Source organism: Oncorhynchus clarkii, chromosome 32, assembly GCF_045791955.1.
Source record: "Oncorhynchus clarkii lewisi isolate Uvic-CL-2024 chromosome 32, UVic_Ocla_1.0, whole genome shotgun sequence".
NCBI lineage: Eukaryota > Metazoa > Chordata > Actinopteri > Salmoniformes > Salmonidae > Oncorhynchus > Oncorhynchus clarkii.
In genome coordinates, this window is record NC_092178.1 from 27,052,457 (window position 1) to 27,067,878 (window position 15,422).

Genomic DNA, 15,422 nt, shown 5'->3' on the forward strand with positions numbered 1-15,422 from the left:
GATATTATGTAATGTAGTTCATATCTGTCTCGTATTGAACCAATTTACATACTACTCGACGATGTAATCAAGAACTACGTGTACCCAGCTTAGACTGCCCTCCAGTGGCCTGTGGATGTCATTGCACATGTGCCCATAGAGTTTTTTTTTTACGTTGGCACTGTTGGCATGAGGACGCACATAGACATTGATAAAATAACCTATACACTACAGACGGTATCAGTATGATATTCTATATAAACTCAGCAAAAAAAGAAACGTCCTCTCACTGTCAACTGCATTTATTTTCAGCAAACCTAACATGTGTAAATATTTGTATGATCATAACAAGATTCAACAACTGAGACATAAACTGAACAAGTTCCACAGACATGTGACTAACAGAAATTGAATAATGTGTCCCTGAACAAAGGAGGGGTCAAAATCAAAAGTAACAGTCAGTATCTGGTGTGGCCACCAGCTGCATTAAGTACTGCAGTGCATCTCCTCCTCGTGGACTGCACCAGATTTGCCAGTTCTTGATATGAGATGTTACCCCACTCTTCCACCAAGGCACCTGCAAGTTCCTGGACATTTCTGGGGGGAATGGCACTAGCCCTCTCCCTCCTATCCAACAGGTCTCAGACGTGCTCAATGGGATTGAGATCCGGGCTCTTCGCTGGTCATGACAGAACACTGACATTCCTGTCTTGCAGAAAATCACACACAGAACGAGAAGTATGGCTGGTGGCATTGTCATGCTGGAGGGTCATGTCAGGATGAGCCTGCAGGAAGGGTACCACATGAGGATCTCTTCCCTGTAACGCACAGCGTTGAGATTGCCTGCAATGACAACAAGCTCAGTCCGATGATGCTGTGACACACCGCCCCAGACCATGACGGACCCTCCGAGTACAGGCCTCGGTGTAACACTCATTCCTTCGACGATAAATGCAAATCCGACCATCATCCCCGGTGAGAAAAACCGTGACTCGTTAGCGAAGAGCACTTTTTGCCAGTCCTGTCTGGTCCAGCGACAGTGGGTTTGTGCCCATAGGTGACGTTGTTGCCTGTGATGTCTGGTGAGGACCTGCCTTACAACAGGCCTACAAGCCCTCAGTCCACCCTCTCTCAGCCTATTGTGGACAGCCTGAGCACTGATGGAGGGATTGTGTGTTCCTGGTGTAACTCGGGTAGTTGTTGTTGCCATCTTGCACCTGTGCCGCAGGTGTGATGTTCGGATGTACCGATCCTGTGCAGGTGTTGTTACACGTGGTCTGCCACTGCGAGGAGGATCAGCTGTCTGTCTTGTCTCCCTGTAGCGCTGTCTTAGGTGTCTCACAGTACAGGCATTGCAATTTATTGCCCTGGCCACATCTGCAGTCCGCATGCCTCCTTGCAGCATTCCTAAGGCACGTTCACGCAGATGAGCAGGGACCCTGAGTCATTAGAAAGGCCTCTTTAGTGTCCTAAGTTTTCATAACTGTGACCTTAAATGCCTACCGTCTGTAAGCTGTTAGTGTGTTAACGGCCATTCCACAGATGCATGTTCATTAATTGTTTATGGTTCATTGAACAAGCTTGGGAAACAGTGTTTAAACCCTTTACAATGAAGATCTGTGAAGGTATTATGATTTTTACGGATTATCTTTGAAAGACAGTGTCCTGAGAAAGGGACGTTTCTTTTTTTGCTCAGTTTAGTATAAAGATTAATTTGCAGGAATATTTGATGACTTTTCTTGTAGGTGTTTTGTAACAGAGTAGATTCTGTCCGTGTTTGACTGGGCTCCAACTAGCAATCTTCTGGTCCCTGCAATAACCCCATGCAGTCGGTAGAGTCCAATGGCGGGTCCAATGATTATTAATAATGCTGTCTGTTCAACTACGTGCCACACCTTTATAAATGTATCTAAAGGAAAGTGAAACAGAGCTAGACACTATACTATTAGGAGCAGGTATCTAGATAAGACTTAACTAAACTAACGATGGAAACTTGAGTATTTTGTTGCATCATTTCTGCTGCATTAGTCTACTTTGAATATGAACGTATTATTTTAAAGTGTTATGGTATAACCTTGTCGGTCAGGACCAGCACTTTTCTTGTTACTTCTAAAGAAATACAAAGCAATTCAAAATGGAGGACCAGACCTGTAATCATCTAAACTGGTAGTGTTTGTCTCTTTATCTCTTGTTCTGTATTCTATTTCCCTTCACTTCTACTTCTGCTTCTGCTTTATGTTCTCTTCTTACTGAACTCTCCTCTCCAGTTTATCTATTTATCAATCAAACAAACAATCTGAGTAATTGCTTGTCTGTCTGTGTATCTGTTTACCAAGGTAGAGTGCTCAACTAAATCAATGTTTAAAAGTTCAATCAAGTATTCTTTCTCACCTGAAAAGGCAACAAAGTTGCTCTCACCACTGGACTCTAAAGTATTGTTTTTACGGTAGTATTTGTCACAAAGTCTGCTCTTGGTTGAAATTGGACTGGCTGCAACCTAGTCTCAGAGCATTTCGTATTATTATGTATGTAAATCAGAGACGCTCTATTTATGTTACGTTTGGTATGGTATGTATCAATTTGTCAATGTATTCATTGGGTCTTCAGTGGGCTATACTCGGCCTTGTCTTAGGATGGTAAGTTGGTGGTTGAAGATATCCCTCTAGTGGTGGGGGGCTGTGCTTTGGCAAAGTGGGTGGGCCTGTTTGGCCCTGTCCGGGGGTATCATCGGATGGGGCCACAGTGTCTCCTGACCCCTCCTGTCTCAGCCTCCATGATTTATGCTGCAGTAGTTTATGTGTCGGGGTGCTAGGGAGAGTCTGTTATATCTAGAGTATTTCTCCTGTCTTATCCGGTGTCCTGTGTGAATTTAAGTATGCTCTCTCTAATTCTCTCATTCTCTCTTTCGGAGGACCTGAGCTCGAGGACTATGCCTCAGGACTACCTGGCATGATGACTCCTTGTTGTCCCTAGTCCACCTGGCCGTGCTGCTGCTCCAGTTTCAACTGTTCTGTCTGTGGCTATGGAACCCTGACCCGTTCACTGTGATTACTATTATTTGACCATGCTGGTCATTTATGAACATTTGAACATCTTGGCCATGTTCTGTTATAATCTCCACCCGGCACAGCCAGAAGAGGACTGGCCACCCCACATAGCCTGGTTCCTCTCTAGGTTTCTTCCTAGTTTTTTCCTTTCTAGGGAGTTTTTCCTAGCTACCGTGCTTCTACACCTGCATTGCTTGCTGTTTGGGGTTTTAGGCTCGGTTTCTGTACAGCACTTTGATATATCAGCTGATGTAAGAAGGGGTATATAAACCAATTTGATTTGATTTTGATTCATCCATTTTGTATCATATGTTATGAATTACAATTCATATTATATGTTAGGAATTTGGTAAGCGTACTATATGTTCCGATATTGCAAAAAAAAAAAGTTAATAATATGTTATGAATTCTAGCTAGGTGACTAACGTTAACTAGGGTTAAGGGGTTAGGGTTATCGGTTAAGTTTAGGAGTTAGGTTAAAGGGTTAAGGTTAGGGAAGGGTTAGCTAAAATGCTTAAGGTTAGGGTTAGGGGAAGGGTTAGCTAAAAGGGCTAAGGTTAGGGAAGGGTTAGGTTAGATGCCAAGTAGTTGCAAAGTAGGAAGTAGTGGAAAAGTTGCTAAAATCGCAACCTTTGGATTGCTAGATGTTTGTGTTATTGCCTTAAATGACCATTTGTCTTATGTAACCATACACTACATAACATACTGTATTAAGCTAATGTAAGTGTGCCGGATTTACGTTTGTTATATTACGTGTAGTCTATGACACCAGGCTGTTGGGCTATATTACGTCAGCACACCTGCCCCTAGCCCTCGACGTATGCTTCCCAGGTGAAACAGTTCGGGACAGTACGTACATGAAGACATTTTATGACGTGTTTTGGGGGTTTGGACTTCGGTAAGGTTTTTTTCGGCTGACCTGGCACACAAACATTTTTCCTAAGGGAACCGAAGTCGGTTGCCGAAGTCTACGCCCCCTATTCGGCGATTGGTCGACAGTAGGAATTATTCAACCAAGTACCTGTTGTGTTTCAACGACAGAGGACGTTTCGGGGGGGAAAAGTTTCGTTTCAAACGTGTAGCACAAGCGACGACGAGCACGAGAAGGAAGCTATAGGGAGAAGCGAAATAGAATCTATAGTTGGCGGTATAGCAACAGCTGGACTGTGGCCGACATGGATGATAGTACTGATGGTATGGGTGGAGATGATGAAAGAGGGGCATAGAAGTAAAAGCCCGTAAGTGGCCAACTATTAATGTTTGAGAAGGTTTTACCTAAGAAAGTACAGATGGGCTTCCTGGCTTTCACTGTTTGAGAGTTTGTCCCACAATGTCAAGGTTAGCGGTTGTAATTGTGTTGGGTGGGGGAGACACAGTGAAGCATTTGATGGATGCCAGGTGCAGAAAGAGGCTAGAGAGGCCCAAATATATAAAATCACTCATAATGTCTCTTATGCAGAGGCTGCAAGGCAGATTGGTGGAACTATTAGGCAGAGCGATGGAGATAATAGGGTCCAGACATGGATACGAGACCTGCTCAGAAATCATGCTCACACAAATGTAATTTCAAAGGACACCTTAATAGTTAATCAGATTGACTTTATGGCCTTCATTGGAAAGGTTATCAACCTGACTGCGTTTGTGCAAACTGCCAAGTTGATGATCATTGTGGAAGCAGCAACAGAGTTTTTAGGAGTAACAGATGTGACTGTCGCCATGATTGTGGATATGTTGACTCCTAATAACACTAATGATGGAATGTATCAGTATGATGACAATTAGACTTATGGTTTTTGTTATCCTTCAGTGGAATGCCAGAAGCCTTATTGCTAACGGCCAGGAGTTTAAGAAATATGTAATTGATTTAGAGATCAAACCTGATGTGATATGTGTTTTAAGTAACATGGCTTAGACCACGTCTTGATTATATTATTCCTGGTTATTGCTCAATCAGATCTGTCAGATCAATTGGACAGGGTGGTGGTGCTACGTTCATAAGGGAAGATCTGGTATACATCGTCAAATACCTGTCCCATCTTAATATGAATGTGCGATGGTAGATATATACGGCGCAGGTAGTAACATTAAGTTACAGCATCTTTACAACCCTGGTCGTCAACTACCTGTCGCGACGTTTGATGAAATATCAGGAGAAATGGGCTCTAGAGAGATATGGTGAGGTGACTTTAATACACATAACCGTTTATGGGGAAGCACACATACAGATGCTAATGGTACTATTGTGGAAGATATGATGTCACTATTCCAGATAGGGTACCGTTCATCAGAGGGGTCTGTCATAAAGCAGACTGGGAACAGTTTGGGGATCATTGCTTAAAGTCTGTTGGAGAGTTGTCTTTAGAGAGGCCGGGTTGATGTACGTGCTGCCTCTTGTGACCTCTCTGATTTTGAGTGCTGTGAATTTCTATGTACCAGTGAGTGACAAGAGGAAAGTGGTTCCTTAATGGAATGAAAAGTGCACTACTGGAGAAAGAAATAGGGCTCACAGAGTGTAGGAATATGACTCCGGAGGATCTAGTTGATTTCCAAGGGGAAAGAGCGTCAGTACGCAGGGTCATTAAGTCTGTCAAGAGAAACGCATGGAGACACTTCTGCTCTACAATAGGCAGCGGTACTGAGCTGGGGGATGTACGGGCTATGTTGAAGAAGATGATTGGAATAAGCAAGTCCACTCGAATTCAAGTTTTGGATTGTCAATAAAATGTCCGTAACTGATCAAGAAAAAGCTGACTTGTTGGGGGGGGGGGGGGGGGGACATTTGTTAGGGTACATGGTGGCGCTACTTTGGATGAAGTATATAAGCAACCCAGGTGTGAGATTCTAAATGCTCATGTTAATGTGCATAAGAAAAGGGATATTGCTGACTCTTCGTTGGATGCTGTTTTTACCATGAATGAGATGTGTTCAGTCTTAAAAGGCTGTGGATATATAGCCCCGGGTCATGATCAGTTATGCTATGTAATCAACACCATCATCTCAGAAACCCTAGACCCACTCCAATTTGCCTACTGCCCTAACAGATCCACAGATGATGCAATCTCTATTGCACTCCACACGGCCCTTTCCCACCTGGAGAAAAGTAACACCTATGTGATAATGCTATTCATTGACTACAGCTCAGCGTTTAACACCATGGTGCCCACGAAGCTCATCACTAAGCTAAGGACCCTGGGACTAAACACCTCCCTCTGCAATTGGATCCTGGACTACCTGATGGGCTGCCCCCAGGTGGTGAGGGTAGGTAACAACACATCTGACACGCTGATCCTCAACACCCTTTGCCTTGATGATAGCTTTGCACACTTTTGGCATTCTCTTAACCATCTTCATGAGGTATTCACCTGGAATGCATTTCAATTAACTGGTGTGCCTTGTTAAAAAATTTGTGGATTTTCTTTCCTTAATGCATTTGAACCAATGTTGAACCAATGTTATGTTGTGACAAGGTAGAGGTGGTATATAGGGCTATCTTCTATTTGGTAAATGACCAAGTCCATATTATGGCAAATAAGCAAAGAGAAATGACAGTCCATCATTACTTTAAAACATGGTCAGTCAATACGGAAAATTTCAAGAACTTTGAAAGTTTCTTCAAGTGCAGTTGCAAAAACCATCAATCGCTATGATGAAACTGACTCTCATGAGGACCGCCACAGGAAATTAAGACCCAGAGTTACCTCAGCTGCAGAGGATAAGTTCATTAGAGTTACCAGCCTCAGAAATTGTCAGTTAACTGCACCTCAGATTGCACCTCACAGAGTTCAAGTAACAGACACATCTCAACATCAGCTGTTCAGAGGAGACTGTGTGAATCAGGTCGACTTGCTGAAAAGAAACCACTACTAAAGGACACCAATAATAATAAGAAGACACTTGCTTGGGCCAAGAGACACGAGCAATGGACATTAGACCGGTGGAAATCTGTCTTTTGGTCTGATGAGTCCAAATTTGAGATTCCATTTTTGGTTCCAACCACTGTGTCTTTGTGAGACGCAGAGAAGGTGAACGGATTATGTCTGCATGTGTGGTTCCCACCGTGAAGCATGGAGGAGGAGGTGTGATGGTGTGGGGGTGCTTTGCTGGTGACACTGTCTGTGATTTATTTAGAATTCAAGGCACACTTACCCAGCATGGCTACCACAGCATTCTGCAGTGATACACCATTTCATCTGTTTTTTCCTTAGTGGGACTATCATTTGTTTTTCAACAGGACAATGACTCAAAACACACCTCCAAGCTGTGTAAGGGCGATTTGACCAAGGAGAGTGATGGAGTGCTGCATCAGATGACCTGGCCTCCACAATCACATGACCTCAACCCATTTGAGATGGTTTGGGATGAGTTGGACCGCAGAGTGAAGGAAAAGCAGCCAACAAGTGCTCAGAATATGTGTGAACTCTTTCAAGACTGTTGGAAAAGCATTAAACTGGTTGAGAGAATTAAAAGAGAGCGCAAAGCTGTCATCAAGGCAAAGGGGGGGCTACTTTGAATAATCAAAAATATATTAAGATTTGTTTAACACTTTTTTTGGTCACTACATTATTCCATATGTGTTATTTCATAGTTCTGATGTCTTCACTATTATTCTACACTGTAGAAAATAGCAAAAATAAAGAAAAACCCTTGAATGAGTAGGTGTGTATTAACGTCTGACTGGTACTGTGCATGGAAAGATCAGGTCATCAATGTTGAAACAAAGTGTAAGAAGGTGGTGAATCTTATGCGCTCGGTCTCTGGATGTGAATGAGGAGCTGACAGACCATCGTTGATGGATATTTATAGAGCTCTGATCAGGACAACAATTGATTATGGTTGTATAGTTTATGGAACAGCGGCTAAGGCTTGGCTTCAGAGGCTGGACAGCATCCAGTATATAGCTTTAAGGATATGTACTGGTGCATTTAAATCAACATCTTTATGTGCCTTACAGGCAGGTGAGATGCCTATACGGTGTAAACAATTGTCATTAGCTTATTGGGTTGAAAAGCTGTGAGGTTGAGCATCTCACTGCTACTGTTCTAGAGGACTGTTGGGATATACTAGTAAACAAGGCAGTGGTTTTGGCTGGACAGTTGGAAAGCTTGCTGATGAGAGTGGTTTGAGGGAGTTGGAGGTTGGCCCTTCTGTGATGATAGGGAATGTTCCTCCATGGTTACTCCCAGATCCGGATGTTGATCTAACCTTGGTAAGAAAAAAGGAAAGATCGATCAGAAGTCGGTGATATAGGGAAACTGGTTGACAATTACATTGGTAAAAGTTTTTATTAATTTTGACCACTTTTCACAGATGGATCCAAGGACCCAGATAGTGGGCGCACAGGAACAGGCGTTTACGTTCCTGAATTTGATGTACAGATATGTAAAAGACTAACAGATGAACTGTCAGTATACTGATTGTAGTTGCCCTCCAGTGGGTGGAGGACGTACAACCTGTTAGAATTATAGTGGGCTCAGATTCTCTGTCCCACCGTGAAGTATGCGAGCACACTCGTTCGGTTCGCTAGCCGAGTTCGGTTTGGCGCCAGCAGAACTGAAGCATGCTGATGTAAGTTACGTATTAAGCATGGAACTAGTTAGCGTACACAGTACACGATGCAGCCTACTGGACAACATTTAAATGACATTATTTCAGAATGTTCTGCAAGATACTTTTGTCAATGCACCGGAGACAGTGGATACCTGAACATGAAACGAGGGGAAATAGACAGTACTTACAGTGAGCTCCAAATCTATTTGGACAGTGACCGTGTCTGTTGTTGTTTTGGCTCTGTACTCCAGAACTTTGGATTTGAAATGATATGATGACTATGAGGTTAAAGTGCAGACTGCTAGCTTTCATTTGAGGATATTTTCATCCGTATCGGGTACATAGACTTTTTGTACATGGATTAAAATACCCTCAAATTAAAGCTGACAGTCTGCACTTTAACCTCACAGTCATTGTATCATTTCAAATCCAAAGTGCTGGAGTACAGAGCCAAAACCACAAAAATGTTCCCTGTCCCAAAACGTTTGGAGCTCACGGTATATGTGTATTGATTGTTGATGAATAAATGTTGTTTCAGAAAGGGGATTTTAACCAGCCTAACCTGCATTTAACCAGCCTAACCACTGATTTGATAGGGATAAAGCCAGATCAACTGAAATGACATTTCCAGCTCTCCTTTGAGTCCATGCAAAACTCTAGGCTCCACTTTTGCCCTGATGCATTCAAAAGTAAATAAAGACATTTGACTAAAACTAGGCGTTTTGCTGTTCTTCGTGTTTTGTGGTTATTGTTGTTGCACCTTTTTAAAAATACAAATGCATTTCTGCAATCGAAACAAACATTTGATTTGACATACAGTGGGGCAAAAAAGTATTTAGTCAGCCACCAATTGTGCAAGTTCTCCCACTTAAAAAGATGAGAGAGGCCTGTAATTTTCATCATACGTACCCTTCAGCGATGACAGACAAAATGGGGAAAAAAATCCAGAAAATCACATTGTAGGATTTTTAATGAATTTATTTGCAAATTATGGTGGAAAATAAGTATTTGGTCAATAACAAAAGTTTCTCAATACTTTGTTATATACCCTTTGTTGGCAATGACAGAGGTCAAACGTTTTCTGTAAGTCTTCACAAGGTTTTCACACACTGTTGCTGGTATTTTGGCCCATTTCTCCATGCAGATCTCCTCTAGAGCAGTGATGTTTTGGGGCTGTTGCTGGGCAACACGGACTTTCAACTCCCTCCAAAGATGTTCTATGGGGTTGAGATCTGGAGACTGGCTAGGCCACTCCAGGACCTTGAAATGCTTCTTACGAAGCCATTCCTTCGTTGCCCGGGCGGTGTGTTTGGGATCATTGTCATGCTGAAAGACCCAGCCACGTTTCATCTTCAATGCCCTTGCTGATGGAAGGAGGTTTTCACTCAAAATCTCACGATACTTGGCCCCATTCATTCTTTCCTTTACACGGATCAGTCGTCCTGGTCCCTTTGCAGAAAAACAGCCCCAAAGCATGATGTTTCCACCCCCATGCTTCACAGTAGGTATGGTGTTCTTTGGATGCAACTCAGCATTCTTTGTCCTCCAAACACGATGAGTTGAGTTTTTACCAAAATGTTTTATTTTGGTTTAATCTGACCATATGACATTCTCCCAATCTTCTTCTGGAACATGCTCTCTAGCAAACTTCAGACGGGCCTGGACATGTACTGGCTTAAGCAGGGGGACACGCCTGGCACTGCAGGATTTGAGTCCCTGGCGGCGTAGTGTGTTACTGATGGTAGGCTTTGCTACTTTGGTCCCAGCTCTCTGCAGGTCATTCACTGGGTCCCCCCGTGTGGTTCTGGGGTTTTTGCTCACCGTTCTTGTGATAATTTTGACCCCACGGGGTGAGATCTTGCGTGGAGCCCCAGATCGAGGGAGATTATCAGTGGTCTTGTATGTCTTCCATTTCCTAATAATTGCTTCCACAGTTGATTTCTTCAAACCAAGCTGCTTACCTATTGCAGATTCAGTCTTCCCAGCCTGGTGCAGGTCTACAATTTTGTTTCTGGTGTCCTTTGACAGCTCTTTGGTCTTGGCCATAGTGGAGTTTGGAGTGTGACTGTTTGAGGTTGTGGACAGGTGTCTTTTATACTGATAACAAGTTCAAACAGGTGCCATTAATACAGGTAACGAGTGGAGGACAGAGGAGCCTCTTAAAGAAGAAGTTACAGGTCTGTGAGAACCAGAAATCTTGCTTGTTTGTAGGTGATCAAATACTTATTTTCCACCATAATTTGCAAATAAATTCATAAAAAATCCTACAATGTGATTTTCTGGATTTATTTTTCTAATTTTGTCTGTCATAGTTGAAGTGTGCATATTTTCATATGATGAAAATTACAGGCCTCTCTCATCTTTTTAAGTGGGAGAACTTGCACAATTGGTGGCTGACTAAATACTTTTTTGCCCCACTGTAACTAGAATATATCACATGGCCAGCAGAGGTCACTATAACCACAGATGATGAGGGATGAAGGCTGGTCTCAACCCAACAGGCCAAGGAAATACCCAGTTACAGTTTAGTCCAGCAACCTTTAATTGATTAAACACAAAGCAAGCTGACTCGGTCCTGATTTAAGTTCTAATAACACCACCATGGAGAGTTCACTTAGGGTTAAAGAGGAGAAAAACAAAATATCTGTTTTATAAAATCTTGTTTTCCAGAAACAGGTCATCAGGGAGCGTCAGACTAATTTAGATTGTCTGGAGGCGCGTGTCTCTGCCGGGCCAAACGGTCATCACTCAAAGATACTATTCTCTCTATTTCTGAGAATGTTACTGTGACTAGCAGCTGCTGAGAGCGTTCTACTGTCTGACAGGACAAGATTAGAGTAACAACTCTCTTCTCTCCCCCTGACACTAGAAATCAGTAGCCCGAACAATGTTTACATTCATGGGATTGAGGCAGAGAAACAGATATTATGAGAGAGAGAGGGAGTCTGAGGGAGAGATGGAGAGCTAGAGATGTGGCATTGCCCCGAGGTGTTTACAATCACGTCGCTGACATCATGTAGCAATTTCATTCCGTTACACTAATCACGTTAATCAAACAAACTTTTTTTGGTTTGCAAGCAGGGGTAACATAATAAAATACAGAGTCCTTACTAAATAGTAAAAAAACAGATCACACTAAGGACAGACAGTCAAAGTCAGAGAGTTTCAGTACAATATTATATTTATAGTATAAAGATACATTTGCGGGAATACGTTCCTAGAAGTGTGTGTAACAGGGAAGAGAGTGTCTTCCTTCCTTTCTACCCTCAAACCTGCAATCTTCTGTTCCCCGCAGCAACCCCAGCAGTCCAGCTGTGGGCCCAAGTCACGTAGCACCACTGGGACCTTGGTTCAACGCCAGGTTCATGCATCACACCTGAGACAAATGTTTAGCAATTGAAATTGATCTAGACACAATTGTTAGGAGGGAGCACTGTCAGAGCTGTCACCTAGAACCATGTTTCCCAACCCTGGTCCTCCAGGACCCCTAACAGCACACATTTCTGTTGTAACCCTGGACAACCACACCTCATTCAACGCATTGAGGTCCTGATGATTAGTTGACAAGTTAAATCAGGTGTGTTTGTCCAGGGTTACAATAAAAATATGTTCTGTTGGGGGTACTGGAGGACCAGGGTTGAAAAACACTGACCTAGAACACTTATCTAGACACAAAACGAAACTTAACTGAACAAAAAATGGACGAGTGTGTAATTTGTTCCATAATCTCTGTTGCGTTAGACTACTCTTGCCTGTGAAATTATTATTTTACAATGACAATAGAATCATATGCCTTTGCCTGATGTCAGTTCTATCTATTCATCAATCTTACTTAGAGCTGCCTTCTGTCTGTCTGCCTGCCTGAATATTTAAGCAATAATACACGAGAGGCCATGTGTTATGACATTTATATCATGGCTGTGATGTGGTCATAGCCACATGGCCACTTTATATGAACATGGCAATGTGTATATTGTCTTATATATCATGGGTCGTAGAGGCTCTAACAATGGGAACTCCAAACCACCCGTTGTATGAAGTCTGATAGTTTACTGATGGGTTATGAAGGGAAAGTGTTCAAATGAAACAATGTTGCAAAGTTAAATCAAGTATCTTTTTTTCTCTCCAGATGATTTGTGTCTGTTGCAGTCGCTAGTGATTCCGGAAAAGCAGCAATTTGCTCCGTTACATCCCCTGCTCTCGTGGCAATAGCAGCAGTGGTCACTGTAGGTGCAATTAGGGGTTTGATCTACAAAAACTACCCATACCGTTAAGTCCACTGTTTTTTTATTTCAGTATTGCATTTTATGAGCAAAAATGTACCCTACTTCATATGTTTGTATGGAAGTCTGTTGTTGCAGGACAGGGATTCAACCAACCTGGCATGCTAAACTCACGGCGCCACACGTTTTCACTGATGTATAAAAAAAACTATAAAGTGAATGGACTAAAACTAGCTGTTTTCAAAACTAAAAATATTTTCTGAAAGATACAGCACCACAATATATCACAAGGCCAACAGAGGTCCCTATAACCACAGATAATGAGGCATGAAAACGGACCGCTCAACACAGAACAAGCTTATACAGATTATTCCAGCCATTTTTAATTGATTAATCCTGAAGCGTGCTTGCTCAGTCCTGATAAGGCTCCAATAACACCAACGCGGAGAGTTCACTTCAGTTTAAAGACTTAAAGACTAGCAAAACTTAACATCTGTTTCATAAAAGCCTATTTTCCAGCCAAGAAACATAAATAGAGGTCAGACTAATTTAGAGAGTCTGGAGGCGCGTGTCTCTGCCGGCCCAAACGGTCATCACTCAAAGATACTATTCTCTCTGTTCTGAGAATGCTGCTGTGACTGTAGCAGCTGCTGAGAGCGTTCTACTGTCTGACAAGACAATATTAGCGTAACAACTCTCTTCTCTCCCCCTGACATTAGAAATCAGTAGCCCGAACAATGTTTACATTCATGGGAGTGAGGCAGAGAAACATAGTGATGTTGAGAGAGGGGGAGGGAGGGATGAATGGAGAGGGGGAGAAAGAGACGAAGCATTGCCCTGAGGTGTTTACAATCACATATTACACGACCAGCCTGCATTATTACATGATTGCATTATTAAAAAAACATGATTTATTTGCTCTGCAGACGCTCTGATAGAGAACAAACATGGACAATTTTTACACAGCAAACGTGTTGCACATCATCCACATTATCCAGCTGTCTGTTTCCAGCGGGAAAGATAACAACAATGTTCTGGCCAAGACTAAACACATCATTAACTGCTACTGGAGCTCGAGCTCAGTCCGACTGCAGGAAAGAACGCATCCAAGTTCCCTGAAAGCAGCAGTACAGTAACTCTTTCCCTTTTCGTAGAGGATAGTTGTTTTTCTTCTTCTTCCCTCTAAATGGTTTCAGGGTTACACAAAGGCGTAGCCCCTGAAGGCAGGCAACAGCCTGAGTCTTAAAGCCACTTTTATTTTCTCCATTTCTGGCCCACATGTCAGAGTCAGTTGGTCCTCTGGGTGAAACGGGATCCCAGAAGATTAAACTGATCTGAAGAGATCTAATCCAGCTATGTTGAATCACAAAGGAACATCCGGAAATGGTTAGTATGAATTTAGATGACTCCGCTGCCAGCTAGTCATGAGAACGAGGGGGGACCTCCCAAATTAACCCCTCTAACACTCCGCCCCACTACCCTCTGAATCTCTGTTTCTCTGATTAAGGCTTTCTGCCGTATGTGATACTGTCTCTGTGTGGAAGTCATGAGGATGATCTCATAGAGGGAGCGACAGAGTGAACATGCTCAACGTAAGCAAAGCTATACTATTACGGCCTCCTCCAGAGGCGGCAGTGATTGAGAACACATTTCTAGTGCTTCACTGTCGACTTTTATACCGCTGTGTTGTGGTTTCCGGGTCCTGGTCGGGACGGAGATGAAATGGGAGCAGGCATGGTGGCGTGAGACTCATGGTCACGTGAGACATCGTCTGTGCGCCGCTGGATGGGAACCCTCTGAAGTTACAGCGTCCGTGTTTCTGGCCAGCTCTGTCACCCATCTGTCAGTCTGTTTGTCTGTCTGTCTCTCTGTCTCTCCTCTCTGAGACCACAGCAGAGTTAGGAGAAAAATTGCAACATTAAAACACAGAGGAAGTCCATCCTCACCTCGCCTGTGTTTTTTAAGTTGATCATTTCCTACTCTTCCTTCTCAGGACTCCGGAGGGCAGGTTCGGACATTGTCAGGAAGTGACATCATCAGGAAGTGAGGTTAATTGTCTGTCTACCTGCTCTCATGTAAATTACTACCAGACTGGAGGATCCTGCCTCTCCCTATACAGCTATATAACCCCGGGAACCCGCTCCCTCCTTGCTTCGACTCGGTTATCTATCTCGTCCTCTCTCTCTCTCTCTGCGTCCCATAATAATCATCGTCATTATTGCTACAGCCTCATTTGTTCAACGGACTCCCTCATTCAAAGCGGCGAGCGCAGCCCGAGAGGAGCCGACACAGAGTGCAGAGCAAACACATCCTGCTGAGCGCATCACAGCCGGGACAGATGAGAGGAAGATGTCTGAGCAGCCCTCTACAGGGTGGTGTGGGCACACAGAGCAAACAGGGCTGAGCACAATGGTAAACATGACAACAAACATCTCCAGGGCTAGACACAGATCCCCTGATCTACTCAGTGTACTGCAAAAAAAAAATGTCCTCTGTCTTTACACACACACCAGACCTATACCAGACTGCTCCCCTAAGTGGAGAGACTTGCTGAAAGTGTATGAAAAGCAATCAAAGAGCTCAGTCATCTGGATAGGGACTGACAGCAGTTTGGTTAGAGGTGGAA